This window comes from Anomaloglossus baeobatrachus, chromosome 2 (assembly GCF_048569485.1).
Source record: "Anomaloglossus baeobatrachus isolate aAnoBae1 chromosome 2, aAnoBae1.hap1, whole genome shotgun sequence".
In the NCBI taxonomy this organism is placed as follows: domain Eukaryota; kingdom Metazoa; phylum Chordata; class Amphibia; order Anura; family Aromobatidae; genus Anomaloglossus; species Anomaloglossus baeobatrachus.
Genome location: NC_134354.1, coordinates 437,831,965 through 437,851,392, shown reverse-complemented (window position 1 = coordinate 437,851,392; position 19,428 = coordinate 437,831,965). Strand labels below are relative to the sequence as shown.

Genomic DNA, 19,428 nt, shown 5'->3' with positions numbered 1-19,428 from the left:
CTTATAATTTTTCTCCTTGGTGTACCCTGCAATCGACATTTTATGTGTAAATATATAAGCTTTCTGTTTTTCTGTGTCTGTGAATGTCGTTTCCATTTCTTCTTCCCACTTAGTCATGTATGAGGGATCCGAGCCCACAGAGGGATCTGCCTGTCCAATCATCTTATATATAAGGGACATCAGATGAGTGGGTATAGTGTCCTGCATAAATAATTTTTCAAAGGGTAGGGCCAAGCCCTCTGATATTCCTTCCATTCCTTGTGTCTTAGAGTTCACAAATGAATAGAGTTGTCTATATTCTATCCAGGATAATTTCTGGGGAGGTTCCATAGTTTGCATATCCTCAAAGGATCTCAATCTAGACCCCCTAAGGGTATGATATATCCTACCATCTTGTTGTGCTCTCCATCTTAGAAATTTAGTCCGACCGACTCCCGGAGGGAATTCTGGATTGGATATGATAGGAGCAAGGAGAAAAGGGCAGCCCACCAATCCGCCATTCTGTTTAACCTGGTCCCATGTCCTCAATGTAGCCTTAATAAAAAGACTCGCCGCAACCGATCTCACCCCCTCCCTGGACCCCACCCATGGTAGATACTTCAGTGGAATTGATGAGCTTTCCTGTTCAAGTCTGACCCATTTCTTATTCTGGTCGTTAAAATGCCAGTCAAACATTCGGACCATCAGTGCCGCCCTATGATATCTGCGCACATCTGGTAGTCCTGCACCCCCTACATTGATATGTCTAGTGAGTGTGTGGTATTTTATTCTAGCCCTAGAGTGGCCCCATACAAATTGAGATAGAGCCAACCTTAGTGTCCGAAAAAACCCGGTAGGGGGAAGAAGCGTAACTGCCTGAAATATATATAAAAACCGTGGGAGGATATCCATTTTAAATGTGTTTATACGGCCAAATCAGGACAAGGGTTTTTTATGATATGACCTAAGCTCTTTAATTGTTCGTGTCAATAGCGGTAAATAGTTCTTGGAATACAATAATTCCAAATCTGCCGGGACATTGATGCCTAGATATTTCAAAGTCTGGGATTGCCATTTAAATGGGAAGTTACTTTGGGCTAGTGATACCTCATGGGGCTGCAGTGTGATATTTAAAGCTTCTGTTTTTGAGCCGTTAACTTTCAAATTACTTAAATCCCCAAATCTCTCGAACTCCGCTATCAAGGAGAGGAAAAATATGTGTGGCTGAGACACGTATATCAACAAGTCATCCGCATATAATGCCGTCTTGTATGTTTTCCCCCCTACATCTATACCGTGCACATTGGGATTTCTCCTAATTGCGTTGGCAAGATGCTCCATTGTAATAACATATAATAGCGGAGAAAGAGGACACCCCTGTCTTGTTCCATTTCTGATTTGTATAGGCTGTGATAAGAAACCATTTGCCTTTATCCTTGCCGATGGACAAGTATAAAGTGCCAATACTTTATTCAAAAAGCCAGGGCCTATCCCTATTTGTATTAAAGCCGCCCTCAAAAAATCCCACTGTACTCGATCAAACGCTTTTTCTGCGTCTACTGATAATATTCCCAGGGGTTGATTCGTGTTTTTGGCATGCGCTATGAGCAGCAAAGTTTTGTTGACGTTATCTCGCACCTCCCTACCCTGTATGAATCCTACTTGGTCTGTATCTATGATGGCGGGGAGAAGGGGAGCCAGCCTGTTAGCTAGGATCTTGGAGAATAACTTTATATCTACATTTAGTAAGGATATTGGTCTGTAGTTCGCCACTATCATGGGGTCTTTGCCAGGTTTCGGAAGGACCGTGACATGTGCCTCCAGTGACTGAGCCGCAAAGGGAGTCTCCTCTGAGATTGCATTAAAGACCTTAGTCAGAAATGGGGTAAGCAATTCCCCAAATGTTTTATAAAATGTAGGAGAAAATCCGTCCGGGCCCGGACTCTTCCCCTTTGGGGTATTCCTGATTGCCTTTCCCATCTCTTCCTCTGAGAACCGGTTTTCCAATTGTTGCACTTCCTCATTTTTCAGAGTTGGTAACGCCGTGTCTATCATGTACCCCTTAATGCGCTCAGTCAATGCCTGTGACGACATGCCAGAGAACCTCCCTTGAATGTTATACAATTCCGAATAGAAGCCCCTCAATTCTTCCAAGACCTCCGCCGGATTGCTTACTTCCCCTCCTCCCCGTCTCCGCAGGCTAGGTATCAATGTGGTGAGATTACGGGGGTGTAAAAGGTTGGACAAGGATCTACCGCATTTATTAGAATGCTGATAGAGGAAGCGTTTATAATGGTTCCGGTATCTGAGAAACCTATCATTCAGTACTGTCCTAAGTTCCTCTCTGCATTTTGTGAGTTCTGCTAGTGTTCCTCTCAACTGTTTATTTTTGTGTGCTGTTTCCAACTTATGTATCCTATCCAACAATTCTTTTATGCGGCTATTCCTTATTTTTTTGGTACGCGCCCCATGCTTTATCAGCACCCCTCTTATGACACACTTAAACGCCTCCCACTGCAATGGCAACGAAGTGGGGTCCGTTTCGTGAGAGGACATGAAGACCCCTACCGTCTCCCTGATGTCATTCATACAAATTACATCTTTGAGCAAATTATCGTTGAGTCTCCATGTCCACTCCCGTTTCCTTCCATCTGGAGGGGCAAAGGCCAAAAAGACAGGGGCGTGATCGGACCAAACTATACTACCAATCGTGGGATTCGGTCTCCAAGCCAAAACACACTGACTCACTAAGAATAGATCTATGCGGCTGTACGAATCATGAGGGGTGGAATAAAAGGTATAATCCCTACCCGTAGGATGCATGCTGCGCCACACGTCATTAAGGTGCATCTGATGTATGTCTCGCTTCAAAGAGGTCAATCTTTTTGTGGAAATGTTGCTCCTTCCAGCCGAGGTATCTACCAAGGGATTCAAAGACAAATTAAAATCTCCCCCCAGAATCATTATTCCCTCTGCGAACTCGGATAAAACCTTTAGAAAGGCCCTGCATGTCTGTGTCTGCCCCGTATTAGGGGCATACAATCCTGCCACCGTATACACTGTGTCATAAATCCATAGCTTGACTATAATGTATCTGCCTTCTGCGTCCTGTTTCGTGTCTAGAATAGAATGAGGCAGATTTCTGTGTATGGCCAGCGATACCCCCCTTGACCGAGATTCAGCGTTGGCACTGTGGAACCATGATATATAATTGCGATCTCTTAAGTTTTGGACATGTCCCACTTTAAAATGTGTTTCTTGAAGGAGCAATATGTGGACTTTCTGTTTGTGCATTTCAGCTAGTATTTGGGTCCTTTTTTGTGGCGTATTAAAGCCCTTTGTGTTGAGAGATCCAAATTTTAGTTCCGCCATGTCTATTTCTGGCCATTAGACAAACAAGGGAAGGACACGTATGGACGGGGAAACTATCAGCAAGGGGTTAGATCAAGCGAGATTTGAGAGATTTATAGTAAGGGTATAGGAAACCCCAGGAATAGCGGGTAGAATAGTAAGTTGAGATAGAAATAAAGAAGAAGAAGAGAAGAAGAAGAGGAAGAAGAGAAACAAAAAAAAAAAAAATCACAACAAAATTTGTTCCCAAGTATGGAAAGGTGGTGTTGGACTAAGGCACCAGTAACTATATCCTGGTGTTCCAACCCACCTACTTTGATGGGGGAGGCTGTATCTAACTATACCTTGTCCAGCACGGTATAGTACCCCCTTAAGTGCGGTAGTCTTTCCAGGGAGAGTTGCTCCCCGCCGGCGCAGATCTGCATCATCTTTCTGATCATATATTTCCCCTCTATGTTAACTGTATAATAACTATGTTAATCTATGGATAAATTGAAACTTGGTCCAACATGTATTACTATGTCACTATTCCATGTACCTCTCTGACTCCTCCATACTAAATCATAAACCATTTTCTGCTATTTTCTGCTATTTTCTGCCATTATTCCCCTTTCATATCAAAACCCCTTTTTTCAATTTGACTGTAACTGTAACTATAACATTAAGCCATCTTCCAAACTTCAACCGTATTATCCTAATTGTATACCATCTTTAGGACAATTCAAAGTCTCTTTTCCCGCTCAGTGAGACTCTATATTCAACCGAAATCCATAGGCGCCTCTCTTCGCCTCCTCTGAGGGGCTTCTCTAGGTGGAACCCCTCCGGGGGCCCCCGGAGGCAGAAATGGCCAGTCCCGAATTGTCACTGAAGGAATTTGGAGGGCTGCGGTGAACTCAGGTATGCCCCCTGGGTGACTGAGGACGTGCATCCTTCCTGCCCTCCGGACTCTCAGGCGGAATGGGAAGCCCCAAGTGTACTGTATGTTCCGCTGGCGTAGTATGTCCAATAAGGGTCTCAGAGCCTTTCTCTTCTGAAGAGTCCACTTGGACAGGTCAGGTAGAATTAGAATCTTTTGTCCTTTAACCCCTTCACCCCCGGCCACTAAAACACCCTAATGACCGGGCCATTTTTTGCAATTCTGACCAGTGTCACTTTGACAGGTTATAACTCTGGAACGCTTCAACGGATCCTGGCGATTCTGACATTGTTTTTTCGTGACATATTGTAGTTCATGTCAGTGGTAAATTTAGGCCGATATTTTTTGCGTTTATTTGTGAAAATTTAGGAAATTGTGCGAAAATTTGGAAAATTTCGCAATTTTCAAACTTTGAAAATTTATGGCCATAAATCTGAGAGATATGTCACACAAAATAGTTACTAAATAACATTTCCCACTTGTCAACTTTACACCAGCGCAATTTTCAAAAGAAATTTTTTTTTCGTTAGGAAGTTAGAAGGGGTCAAAGTTCATCAGCAATTTCTAATTTTTCCAATAAAATTTACAAAATATTTTTTTAGGGACCACATCACATTTGAAGTGCCTTTGAGAGGCCGAGGTGACAGAAAATACCCAAAAGTGACCCCATTCTAAAAACTGCACCCCTCACACTGCTCAAAACCACATCCAAGAAGTTTATTAACCCTTTAGGTGCATCACAGGAACCAAAGCAATGTGGAAGGAAAAAATGAAAATTTTACTTTTTAACACAAAAATGTTACTTTAGCCATAAAATTTTCATTTTTACAAGGGAGAAAAGAGAAAGTGCACCCTACAATTTATTATGCATTTTCTCCTGAGTACGCTGATACCCCATATGGGGTAAAAATCAATTGTTTGGGTGCACGGCAGAGGTCGAAAGGCAAGGAGCGCCATTTGAATTTTTGAACACAAAATTAGCTGCACTCATTAGCGGACGCCATGTCGGGTTTGAAGACCCCCTGAGGTGCCTAAACAATGGAGCTCCCCCACAAGTGACCCCATTTTGGAAACTAGAGCCCTCAAATATTTTTTCTAGATGTTTGATGAGCACTTTGAACACCTGGGGGCTTCACAGAAGTTTATAACGTTGAGCCGTGAAAAGAAAAAAAAAATGTTTTACCACAAAACTGTTGCTTCAACTAGGTAGCTTTTTTTTTCACAAGGGTATCGGGAAAAAATGCAACATAAAATGTATTGTCCATTTTCTCCTGAGTACGCAGATACCTCATATGTGGTGGAAATGAAATGTTTGGACACATGGCAGTGCTCGGAAGGCAAGGAGCGCCATTTGAATTTTTGAACGCAAAATTAGCTGCACTAATTAGCGGACGCCATGTCGGGTTTGAAGACCCCCTGAGGTGCCTAAACAATGGAGCTCCCCCACAAGTGACCCCATTTTGGAAACTAGAGCCCTCAAATAATTTTTCTAGATGTTTGGTGAGCACTTTGAACACCTGGGGGCTTCACAGAAGTTTATAACGTTGAGCCGTGAAAAGAAAAAAAAATTTTTTTACCACAAAACTAGGTAGCTTTTTTTTTTCACAAGGGTATCAGGACAAAATGCACCATAAAACGTATTGTCCATTTTCTCCTGAGTACGCAGATACCTCACATGTGGTGGAAAGTAATTGTTTGGGCGCATGGCGGGGCTCAGAAGAGAAGGGCACCATTTGACAGCAAAATTGATTGGAATCATTAGCGGACGCCATGTCACGTTTTTAGACCCCCCCCCCATGGTGCCTAAACAGTGGAGCTCCCCCACAAATTACCCCATTTTGGAACTAGACCCCTCAAGGAATTTATCTAGATGTTTAGTGAGCCCCTTGTACCCCCAGGGGCTCCACTGAAAGTTGATAACGTTGAACCGTGAAAATTATTTATTTTTTTTTAAAAAAATTTTTTAAATTTTTGCAGCAACAAGGTAGGTTTTTTTTTCTCTTTTTACAACGGTATCAGGAAAAAATGCACCATAAAACGTATGGTGCAATTTTTCCCGAGTACGCAGATACCTCACATGTGGTGGAAATCAATTGTTTGGGCGCATGGCGGGGCTCAGAAGACAAGGAACGCCATTTGACTTTTCAAACGCACAGACGCAGTGCGCTGATCGGCCGCTGCAGGAGGCACGGTCGGATGAGATACAAAAAGCGCTGGGGATACGGAAAAAAAAAAAAAGTCACGCCAAAAATTGAGCAGGGATGTTGATCCGCGCTCAGCGGGACGCACGGACAGATGCGATACTTTTTTTTCCGTATCCCCGACGCTTTTTGTATTGCATCAGTCCGTGCGTCCCGCCGAGCGCTGATCAGGGATGCACATAACGGATCGGCATCCCTGCTCAATTTTTGGCGTGACTTTTTTTTCCGTATCCCCGATGCTTTTTGTCACGCCAAAAATTGAGCAGGGATGCCGATCCGTTATGTGCATCCCTGATCAGCGCTCGGCGGGACGCACGGACAGATGCGATACAAAAAGCGTCGGGAATACGGGAAAAAAAGTCCCGCCGAAAACTGACCACGGATGCAGATATGTTATCTGCATCCCTGATCAGCGCTCGGCGGGACGCAAGGACGCATGAGGTGTAAAAATAGAAAGGGGATAGAGGAAAAAAAGAAAAAAAAAAAAAGTTATACTCACAGTACCCAGAGGATTTGCAGGAGGAACAGCTTTACAGCAGCAGCCAGCAGGCAGGAAGTTGGACAGCTCAGCAGAAGACCCAGGAAGAAGGACCCAGCGATGGAGGCAGATGTGATCGGCCGGTGAAGACAGGTAAGAGGACGTCGGGGGGACAGCAGAGGGGGAGGGGGACAGCAGAGGGGGAGAGGGACAGCAGAGGGGGACAGCAGAGGGGGACAGCAGAGGGGGAGGGGGAGAGCAGAGGAGGGAGATACCGGAGGAGCTGCAGAATAGAGATCACGGGGGAGGCCGGCAGACCGGGATGTCTGGGGGCAGACCGGGATGTCTGGGGGCAGACCGGGATGTCTGGGGGCAGACCGGGATGTCTGGGGGCAGATCGGGATGTCTGGGGGGGCAGATCGGGATGTCTGGGGGGGCAGATCGGGATGTCTGGGGGGGCAGACCGGGATGTCTGGGGGCAGACCGGGATGTCTGGGGGCAGACCGGGATGTCTGGGGGCAGATCGGGATGTCTGGGGGGGCAGATCGGGATGGCGGGGGGCAGATCGCAGGGGGGCACGGGCAGGGGCCATTACGGGAGCGCGCAGGAGCAAATCACAAGAGCGCGCAGGGGCTGCAAGAGAGCAGGGGAGGAGGGATACCGGAGGAGCTGCAGAATAGACATGGCGGGGGGCAGATCGGGATGTCGGGGGGGGCAGATCGGGATGTCAGGGGGGCAGATCGGGATGTCGGGGGGGGGGCAGATCGCAGGGGGGCACGCGCAGGGGCTGCAAGGTGAGCACAATACTCACCGCTCCTGCTCCTGCGACGTGACGTGACAGCAGCGGCAGCAGCAGCAGTGGCGTGGTACCACTAGTACCAGCCAGTGCTGCACGCTGCAGACATGTTGGGGGAGGGTCCCCAGAGCAGCACAGGCCTGGGGAGGGCGGCCACCGGCAGATCAGACCGCCCCACTGCACACTGATTGGAGCGATTGCGCGTCATCGCACGATCGCTCCAATCAGTGCTGCAGGGGGGGGCACGGTGTCTGCTTGCTTCCAGCCAATGATCGGAGCTGCTGCAGCCCCGGTCTTAGCTGGATTTTACAAGATCACGCTATTTTTGGCATTTTTTTTTGCCGAAAACAGCGTGATCAATGTGATTGGCGGTTCCGATTTGAACAGCCAATCACATCGATCGCCTATGGGGGGTGGCGATGCCACCCCCCCTGGGGTCAAGCAAAGGTCCCCTGCTGTAAGAAACAGCAGGGGACATCATTTGAAAGCCGTTGCTATGGCCACAGCAATCAAATGAAGTTTAGGCAGTAAAATTACGTCCCTGGTTGTTAAGTCACGTTAAAATAGGACGTAATTTTACTGCCCGCGGTCGTGAAGGGGTTAAAGGATATATTGTCAAGTTTCCGTGCTTGGGCCATAATGTTATCTTTCAACTTATACTTGTGTACTTTGCATATGACGTCTCTGGGGAACTCTGGATCCATTACTTTAGGGCCCAGAGCTCTATGAGCCCTGTCCAGCTCCAGAGGAGAGTCTATAGGTACTTGCAGTATGTCATTGAAAATGTGGCATAAAGTCCCATCCAAGGCTGTGTGCTCAACCGTCTCAGGAATGCCGCGTACTCTAATATTATTACGCCGATTTCTGTTTTCAGCATCGTCTAGCATTTCTGCCAAATACTGCAGTTGTATATTATGAGATGCATATCCGGCCTCCTGTTCTGCTGCCTTTACTGTCAGAGCCTGAACTGTGGACTCTGCTGTTGTGACTCTTTCTCCCAACTGTTGTACTTCATCTTTAACCCCAGAAAGTTCAGCCTTGTATGAGTTCTCCAGTCTGGAAATATACTGCTCCATGTCCTTTTTTGTAGGGATGTTTTTAATATGGGAACTCAGCTCCCCAATGGTCCGCCATAGCTGGCTGATATCTTGGTCCCCTTGCACCCCTTCCTGACTAATTATATGTGGCATGTCAGTATTTGGGGGTTTATCAGGGGCTGAGGAGGTAGCTGTCATCTTATTTGGCTGCAACAGAGACTGTGTCTGAGCTTGGGAGCCTGCTGCCTGCTCTGTTCTGTGCCCTTCTGTGGCCCCGTCTGCTCCTGCACACTCTGACAGCTTCTCCTCGGGCATTACTCGGTGCCCTCCCCCACTGCTTTCCTGTCTGCTGGGCTCCGGCGTCTCAGCGCCATTTTGGGCCTCCAGCGCGGCCGCCCCGGCTACTCCATTACCCATACCTCCCAACTTTTAAAGAAGGAAAAGAGGGACAAAGTTTGCGGCGCGCGTAGCGCGCCGCGGCAAATTTTTAGGCCACGCCCCCTAACCACACCCATTTCACAGTCACGCCCATATCCACTCCCCATCCACACCCATTCAGCACAAACACGCAGGCAGCCGGCGGGCCTCCAGCACGGACACGCAGGCAGCCGGCGGGCCTCCAGCACGGACACGCAGGCAGCCGGCGGGCCTCCAGCACGGACACGCAGGCAGCCGGCGGGCCTCCAGCACGGACACGCAGGCAGCCACAGTGAGGCGGCCGGTCGCCCGCACAGTGAGGCGGCCGGTCGCCTTCACAGACAGGCGGCCGGCCGCCTTCACAGACAGGCAGTGGGCCGCCCGCACAGAGAGGCGGCCAGCCGCCCGCACAGAGAGGCGGCCGGCTGCCCGCACAATGAGGCGGCGGGCCGCCCGCACAGACAGGCGGCGGGGGGCGCCCGCACAGACAGGCGGCAGGGGGGCGCCCGCACAGACAGGCGGCAGGGGGGCGCCCGCACAGACAGGCGGCAGGGGGGCGCCCGCACAGACAGGCGGCAGGGGGGCGCCCGCACAGACAGGCGGCGGGGGGCGCCCGCACAGACAGGCGGCGGGTGGCGCCCGCACAGACAGGCGGCAGGGGGGCGCCCGCACAGACAGGTGGCGGGCCGACCGCACAGACAGGCGGCCGGCCGACCGCACAGACAGGCGGCCGGCCGACCGCACAGACAGGCTCCCGCCGGGGGTGAGGGGGGAGGGAGGGAAATCAGCGCTGGGGAGATTAGTTTACTGTACCAGCAGCAGCACAGGCAGCGCTCCTCTCTATGCCACGTCTACTAGGATGGTAGGAGGGAAAAGCAGGGAGGCGGAGAGAGAGTGGGTGGGCGGAGCCCGGGAGCCGGCCGTCCCGCCCGTGGCAACGGGACAAACAACGTAAAGCGTGAAAGTCCCGCTGTATCCGGGACGGTTGGGAGGTATGCAGCATGTTAGAATGTGTACATAAGATCCCGCTGGTGGTGGCCGCAGCTTATAGGCCCCAAATCTGGTGACAGGTTCCCTTTAAAGTGAACCTGTCAGGTGCAATATGCACTCAGAGCCAGGAGCAGTTCTGGGCACATATTGCTAATCCCTGCCTAACCGTCCCTGTATACACTAGCATAGATAAAGAGATCAAGAACAAATATTTTTAAAGATCTTATATCTTATGCTAATGAGCGCGGGGACTAGTCCGAAGGGCGTTACTTCACTTGGCTAGTCGGCTCGCATAGCATGTTAGCATGTTATTACGCCCCTGTGTGAGTACTAATACGCTATGTGAGCCGACTAGCCAAGTGAAGTAACGCCCTTGGGACTAGTCCCCGCGCTAATTAGCATAAGATATAAGCTCTTTAAAAATACTTTTTCTATAGATGCCTTTATCTATGCTAGTGTATACAGGGACAGTTAGGGAGGGATTAGCAATATACACCCAGAACTGCTCCTGGCTCTGAGTGCAGATTGCACCTGATAGGTTCCCTTTAAAGGGAAACTGTCACCAGAAATTTAGCAAAAAAAATAAAAGATTCCCCTCTGCAGCTCCTGGGATGAATTCTGGAAAGGTTCCTGTTGTTATTGTGCCCACTTTGAGACCTAAAAAAATACTTTATGAAGTCTTACCTTTTTGTATGCAAATCTGTTTTTATGGTCACGGGGGCGGGCTGCCTGGCGTCCGTTATTCCCCCTCCTGCCGCTGTACGCCGTCCCCCATTGCTCATTTCCATACATGAGGACGCCTTCCTCATGTAACTGTCCTCCTGAAGTTTTGTGCATGCCCAGTGCCACTCTCGCGGGACTGAGCACTGTGCAAAGTGTGAACGCTTTTGAGGTGATTGCGCAGGCGCGAGATTATGGGCGGTGCTGTGATTGTCATCAGCAGCGTCATCCAAGTACCCGCCCATAATCTCGTGCCCGCGCTTCTCACTCTGCCTCCACCGTTATGCGCAAGCACTGTCCATATGAACCATGTTACCTATTACCGCAGGCGCGAGATTATGGGCGGCGCTGTGATTGTCATCAGCAAAGTCATCCAAGTACCCGCCCATAATCTCGTGCAAGCGGTAATAGGTAACATGGTTCATATGGCCAGCACTTGCGCATAACGGTGGAGTCAGAGGGAAAAGTGCGGGCACGAGATTATGGGCGGGTACTTGGTTAACGCTGTTGATGACAATCACAGCGCCGCCCATAATCTCGTGCCTGCGCAATCACCTGAAAAAGCGTTCACATGCGCAAATCTTCGGGAGGACAGTTACATGAGGAAGGCGTTCTTGTGTATGTAAATGAGCAATGGGGGACTGCGTAAAGCGGCAGGAGGGGGAATAACGGACGCCAGACAGCCCGCCCCCGTGACCATAAAAACACATTTGCATACAAAAAGGTAAGACTTCATAAAGTATTTTTGTAGGTCTCAAAGGGGGCACAATAGCAACAGGAACCTTTCTAGAAGCAGCCCAGGAGCTGCAGAGGGGAATCTATTACTTTTATTGTGAAATTTCTGCTGACATGTTCCCTTTAACTGGTAGAGGAGCCAGGATAAAGCAGAGCTGAAGTTGTTGGGAAGCTAGGACCCAGCAGCTCTACAGGCAGGAGACCACTGATCGGTAAGCTAATAGAAGCCTGCAGATGTCACTCTGCATAGGTTATTACTGGCCAGTGCTATCTGCAGGAGAGAGAAGTGCTGATTGCACGGTCTCCTCAGCTTCCTGACTCCCCGCGTGTCTGCAGCAGTGAGAATCCGCACACGGGGAGTCAGAGAACAGCTGCAGAGAAACGCAGGCTCCGGGACTGGGGGGGTCGGCTCTGGGGGAGGGGGGGTCGCTCTGCTGCAGGGAGGGGTCGCTCTGCTGCAGGGGGTGATTCATACCTCAGCAGCAGTCACAGGAGTAGGTGCGCGGTCGGCTCTGTAATGAATAGAAGGGAGAAACAGCGAGGCGGGGCTACAGTGGGTGGGTGGAGCCCGGGATAAACAGCCTCACGGGCGGGACCCGGGATCAAAGGCTCAGAAGAGGGACTGTCCCGCTGTATCCGGGACGGTTGGGAGGTATGTCATTACCCCTGGGCTGGCCGGCACTCACTGCTCCCCGGGCTGCCTCCACCGTCTCCAATGCCTCCACCGCCCGCGTCTCCTGTGCGGCTTCCTCCCTCTCTGCAGCCGCCGCCATCTCTCTGCAGGACGCGCGGCTGCTTCTGGTTGATACCGCACTGTCGGCCATTATGGGAGCGGGCCCTGCAGACGCTGTCCGCACCATGTACCGCCGAATGCTCTGGTCTGGGGTACTTGAGCAGGATGAGGTGAGCTGGGGGTCTTCCTTCTTCCTTCTATTGCCCATTCGTGTCTTTAGGGGTCCTGAGGTGTTGCTCTTATGTGATATTTCCCTGCGCCGGCTGAGGAGCTGATGTACAGCACTTCTCTATCCCTCCATGGCCAGGCCACGCCCCCCCCCCGGCTATTACTTTATAATACGTGAATTACTCAATAATTCAGCTCGCACAAAGTACCAGAAACCGCTTCATGAAAATTTGCATATGACCCGCCCACCGACCAATCAGAGTGCCATTTTGGAGCAGATTCATAGGTTAGCTGTGGATGCGGCCACGGCCTGTCATAGGCTAGCTGTGGATGCGGCCGCGGCCTGTCATAGGCTAGCTGTGGATGCGGCCGCGGCCTGTCATAGGCTAGCTGTGGATGCGGCCGCGGCCTGTCATAGGCTAGCTGTGGATGCGGCCGCGGCCTGTCATAGGCTAGCTGTGGATGCGGCCGCGGCCTGTCATAGGCTATGACAGGCTGCGGCCGCATCCACAGCTAGCCTATGACAAGCAACGGACGCATCCACAGCTATAAGGAAAGCCGTGGCCGCTGGTAATTTAACTGGGATTCCTTGTGTGGCCCTAATGGGTTCTTAAGTGGCCAGCCCAGGGGGCAATTGCCCCTCTGCCTCCCGGGCCAGCCCGCCCCTGTCTGGACCCTTGACCCAGGATTACTGCGGAGGGGGGGTTCTATATTTCAAAAAAGATGGAGTCACTAATTATGTTGTGTTTTATTTCTAATAAAAATATTTTTCTCTGTGTATTTTTCTCTGTGTACCGCACGCATCATCACCGCACACCCCTGCACTGCCACACAAATCATCGCCGCACACACCCCCAGCACTACCGCACGCATCATCACCGCACACCGCTGCACTACCGCACACATCATCGCCGCACACCCCCCCAGCACTACCGCACGCATCATCACCGCACGCACCCCCGGCACTACCACACGCATCATCACTGCACACCCCTGCACTACCGCACGCATCATCACCGCACACCCCTGCACTACCGCATGAATCATCACCGCACACGCAGGCACTACCTCAGTGACGTCTCCCGTGACAGTACGGCTCTCTTCAGTTGCTGCGTGGAGCTAAGAGTGGTGGTGTTCTACTGCTGTTCCTGTCAGCTTCACGTAGCAGAGCTGAAGCGTCGTGGGACCTCTGTGGATTACGTCGGACCTGTAGGGGTATTTGGGGATTTTAATAAAATGGTGAAAGGGTGTTTTTTTGTCTTTTATTCCAAATAAAGTAGTTTTTTGGCTGTATGTGTTTATTTACTTTCACTTACAGGTTAATCACTGGGGGTGTCTGATAGACGCCTGCCATGATTAACCCCTTATTACCCCGATTGCCACCGCATCAGGGCAATTCAGGATGAGCCGGGTAGAGTCCCGGGACTGGCGCATCTAATGGATGCGGCAATTCCGGGCGGCTGCTGGCTAATATTTTTAGGCTGGGGTGCTCCCCATAACGTGGAGCTCCCCATCCTGACAATACCAGCCTTCAGCCGTGTGGCTTTATCTTGGCTGGTATCAAAATTGGGGGGGACCGCACGTCGTTTTTTTAAAATTATTTATTTTTTTAATGCAAGATAGACCCGCCCACTGGCGGCAGTGATTGGTTGCAGTGAGACAGCTGTCACTCAGCGTGGGGGCGTGTCTGACTGCAAACAATCATAGGCGCCGGTGGGTGGGGAAAGCAGTGAATACGAGATTGAATAATGGGCGGCCGGCATTTTCAAATCAGGAGAAGCCGCCAGAGCTTTGTGACAGCCGTGCAGCGCCGCGTCGGTGATCGGTGAGTGGGTGAGAGTGAGTGAATGAGTCAGTGAGTGAGTCAGTGAGTGAGAGAGTTTGAGAGTGAGTGATTGCTTTTCTGACAAGCAATGAATTTATATCACTTCTGGGCATGCTCAGAAGTAAAAACTAAATCCGGTACATGCTTCCGGCGTGTTAGGCATGCCACCATATCCGGCGCGCATAGACTTTCATTATGCACCATGCCGCACAGCGCCGGACACGGCGCTATGCAGTTTTTTGCCGCTGGCAAAAAAATGTTTCTCTCTGCGTCCTGTGCGGCCGCCGGAGTGACGATTTTTGCCGCATCCAGCAAAAACCGGATCAAACGCAAGTACATGCGGCACAATCCAGCGCTAATAAGTCTATGAGGAAAATCCGCACCCGGCGGCAAAAAAAAAACGGATGCGTTTTCCCGCAAAGTGCCGGATTGTGCCGCACAGCCAAAACCTGATGTGTGAACATACCCTTAGCCTAAATAAGTGCATTTTTTCCCAATGCATCTTTTAATTGTACTTACTGGCAAAATGCAGGTGGAAACCATAAAGAATTATATGCTGATTATTTTTCCTATACTTCAAACTGAAAAAGGGCATCGTGTGCCATGCTGAGCTGTCATAGAGTTCACTGTGGAAACGACATAGGCAGTTGCTATTACACAGCATAACAATAATTCCATAGCAGCCTCTCCAGCATGGTATCAGAGCTGACATAACTACTCTACTTTTCAACCAAGTTAAAAATACAGAGCAACCACTCAGCTTGTGATCTCTCCCTCCACCCTCTCTGTAACAGAGAAGGAGAACGATCATCACCAGCAATCAGCCCCTGCAATGAAGCAGAACCGAGAGCTCACTTCACGCTCAGGAGAGATCACTACAGCTCCTCCTCGTGGTTGGTGAGTTTGGACACTTTAGAGCACATTTCTCAAGTTACAAACTATAGAAATGATCCCTGAAAGTATAGTCTTAACCTGTAACCAGCAGTCTCCACACTCCACACCCTGCACACTATCACTGTACATTATGGAGATACATTTTGTGTTCCTCCCCATCAGCACACTGGCTGGCCCAGACCTCACTGCTGATCATCGCGCCGGCTATTACTTTATAATACGTGAATTACTCAATAATTCAGCTCACACAAAGTACCAGAAACCGCTTCATGAAAATCTGCATATGACCCGCCCACTGACCAATCAGAGTGCCATTTTGGAGCAGATTCATAGGTTAGCTGTGGATGCGGCCGCGGCCTGTCATAGGCTAGCTGTGTATGCGGCCGCGGCCTGTCATAGCCTAGCTGTGGATGCGGCCGCGGCCTGTCATAGGCTAGCTGTGGATACGGCCGCGGCCTGACAGGCTGCGGCCGCATCCACAGCTAGCCTATGACAAGCAACGGACGCATCCACAGCTATAAGGAAAGCCGCGGCCGCCGGTAATTTAACTGGGATTCCTTGTGCGGCCCTAATGGGTTCTTAAGTGGCCAGCCCCTGTCTGGACCCTTGACCCAGGATTACTGCGGAGGGGGGGTTCTATATTTCAAAAAAGATGGAGTCACTAATTATGTTGAGGGAAGAGTTCTGCCCAGCGCAAGAAGGAGAGATACGTCAGTAAATTTCCAGGTGCTTTATTCTGCTTGGTTTCCAATAAAAACGGTCATATAAACATATGAACAGTTAAGACATAGTCCTCCATGGATAATGACACAACAGCGACGCGTTTCGGCTACAGGAGTGTAGCCTTTGTCAAGTGGCTTTACTATGTGAACTGAGTCCTCTTTATACCCACACATGGGAAAGTTCTCCAAACAAGCAGGTGTAGATTCTTGCTGAAATCCTCAGAGTTAACCCATGATCCACTGGCTCCAGATGTATCACAGCACATTACAGGTACATGGTTTCAAATACAATATAAAGAGAACAAGGTGATGACCTCCTGTTGGTGTGGGGTGGTACCCAGGAAGAAATCGGTCTGTTTATAGAGTATATTAATTGCAATGATTTTAATTTGCGTTTTACTTCAAATTATCATCAAAGCCAAATAAACTTCCTGGACATCACCCTGCAGGCGGGTGGAGGTACGCCTGATGTGCTAATTACTCCTTACCGTAAGGAGATAAGTGAGAACACCATTTTGAGATATGGCTCATGTCATCCTAGGCATGTGACTTCTAACATTCCTAAGGGGGAGTTAATCCGAACTAAACGCAATTGCTCAGATAGCAGATATTTGGAAGAAGTTTTAAGAGACAAGTGTAAGGATCTAAGAGATAGGGGCTACCCCAAAAATTTGTTAGCTAGGACATATGAGGAGGTCTCTCAGATGAAACGGGAGTCACTGCTAATAGATAGGGTAAAACCCTCAAGTAGTAGTGACAGCAATGTTATAAACTTTGTCACTACTTACAGTGAGGATTTTAATGACATTGTTAAAATTGTGAGAAAATACATTCCTATTTTGAATAGTGATTTGACAACCAGAGAAGTACTGACCAAATGTGATATTAGATTCCTTCCAAAAAAAGCTCCCACAATTGGTAATATAGTATCCCCAAGTTTTTTAAAATCTCCCCCGCAAAAGGGTTCTACATGGTTGGACCTTAAGGGTTTTTTTAAATGTCATCACAATATTTGTATCTCCTGCTCCCATGCTGATAGGACGAAAACATTTACTTCTATAGCTAATGGCCATACTTATGACATTAATAGATTCATCAACTGTAATACCACCGGAGTAATTTATCTAATAACATGCACCCTATGTCGAATCCAGTATGTAGGGTGCACTATTGGTCCCCTTAAGAAACGAATAAGGAGACACTTATCTGATGCCTCGGGAACGAATAAAATTGGTACTTCAATGGTATCAAAACATTTTTCTGAAGTACACGGAGGTGATAACAGTAGTTTCAGTTTTTGTGGCATTGAAAGGGTTCAGAAACCTATCAGAGGGGGATGTTATAGACGGAAAATCTTAAATCGTGAGTCTTTTTGGATCTTTAAATTAGGAACTAGGCAGCCAAATGGTTTGAATATACGCAAAGATCTGATATTGCAATACAACTGATTGACATGTCTCCGTAGGGTGTAATACATATATAATTGATTAAATTAATGATAATATATATGGAAATGAAATAAAGAATCATAACTATACATGATAAATAACAAAAGAACAGAGATATATATACACACTTCCCCTCCCCCTTTTCCCCTCCCTCCTTCTCCCCCCCCCCCCTTTTTTTTTCCTCCCTCCATAGCGGAGATTTGTCAATACCATTGTCAGTTGAATTCAGTGAAGTTGCGGTTTGGTGGGACTAAAAGAACAGCCACATAGGTATTTTTTCAAAACATTTTTTTTTTTTTTTTTTTTGTACTAGTGCATTGAGTGTTGGGTATGGGATATCTATTATATATGTTATTCTATCATATCTGTGAACAGGGCAACTATGATAATGCATCTATATTGTGATACACTCTCTTTGGTAATAGTTTATATCACTCTGATTGTTATACATTTGCATATATCTTTTAGGTAATTTTTATCATGGGAATATTATAATGTAACATTCAAGCAGTGTCTGTTAATACGAGAGAATTGTTATACAATAGTAGTTTTAGCTCCGGAGACATAGAAAGAGTTTATAAACCCATTAAAACTTTTCCTTTTTTTTTTTTTCTCTTTTTTTTTTCTATCTTTCTCTGGATTCAATTGTATTGGTGCATAGATCTTTGGGTATCAATTATTTATTACATATGCTATTCCATCATTTCTAAGGAACAGGGCAATTATAACAATGCATTTGTATTGTGATACACTCCCTTTGGTAATGATTCATATCACTCTGATTGTTATATATTCATGTATTTTTCATGTAACTTCTATTATATGACTATTATGATGTAGCTCTCAAGCAGTGTCTTTCAATATGAGAGTACTGTTATATAATGTGCATAGCTCTTGTTCTCTTTATATTGTATTTGAAACCATGTACCTGTAATGTGCTGTGATACATCTGGAGCCAGTGGATCATGGGTTAACTCTGAGGATTTCAGCAAGAATCTACACCTGTTTGTTTGGAGAACTTTCCCATGTGTGGGTATAAAGAGGACTCAGTTCACATAGTAAAGCCACTTGACAAAGGCTACACTCCTGTAGCCGAAACGCGTCGCTGTTGTGTCATTATCCATGGAGGACTATGTCTTAACTGTTCATATGTTTATATGACCGTTTTTATTGGAAACCAAGCAGAATAAAGCATCTGGAAATTTACTGGCATATCTCTCCTCCTTGCGCTGGGCAGAACTCTTCCCTCTTCATTATACACAGGTAACAGCACCTGTAGCCCGAGCAGCAGAAGGAAATCAGAGCACATGGAATGGGTGAGCTGAAAGTTTCTCTTTTTGTCTCACTAATTATGTTGTGTTTTATTTCTAATAAAAATATTTTTCTCTGTGTATTTTTCTCTGTGTACCGCACGCATCATCACCGCACACCCCTGCACTGCCACACAAATCATCGCCGCACACCCCCCCCAGCACTACGACACGCATCATCACCGCACACCCCTGCACTACCGCACGCATCATCACCGCACACCCCTGCACTACCGCACGCATCATCACCACATACGCAGGCACTACCGCACGCATCATCACCGCACACCCCTGCACTACCGCACGCATCATCACCGCACACCCCTGCACTGCCACACAAATCATCGCCGCACACCCCCCCAGCACTACCGCACGCATCATCACTGCACACCGCTGCACTACCGCACACATCGTCGCCGCACACCCCCCCAGCACTACCGCACGCATCATCACCGCACGCACCCCCGGCACTACCACACGCATCATCACCGCACACCCCTGCACTACCGCACGCATCATCACCGCACACCCCTGCACTACCGCACGCATCATCACCACACACCCCTGCACTGCCACACAAATCATCGCCGCACACCCCCCCAGCACTACCGCACGCATCATCACTGCACACCGCTGCACTACCGCACACATCGTCGCCGCACACCCCCCCAGCACTACCGCACGCATCATCACCGCACGCACCCCCGG

At 48.6% G+C, this 19,428-nt stretch overlaps 1 protein-coding gene and 1 non-coding gene across 2 annotated transcripts in view; both read right to left on the bottom strand.

Annotated features, from left to right (window-relative positions):
* RHBDD2 (rhomboid domain containing 2) overlaps positions 1-19,428 on the bottom strand; it is a 310,146-nt gene that overhangs the window by 230,390 nt on the left and 60,328 nt on the right. The window lies entirely within an intron of this gene.
* Positions 15,098-15,315, bottom strand: LOC142292758 (small nucleolar RNA U3). Its single transcript, XR_012750793.1, has one exon. It is a non-coding gene; the product is annotated as a small nucleolar RNA U3 (small nucleolar RNA).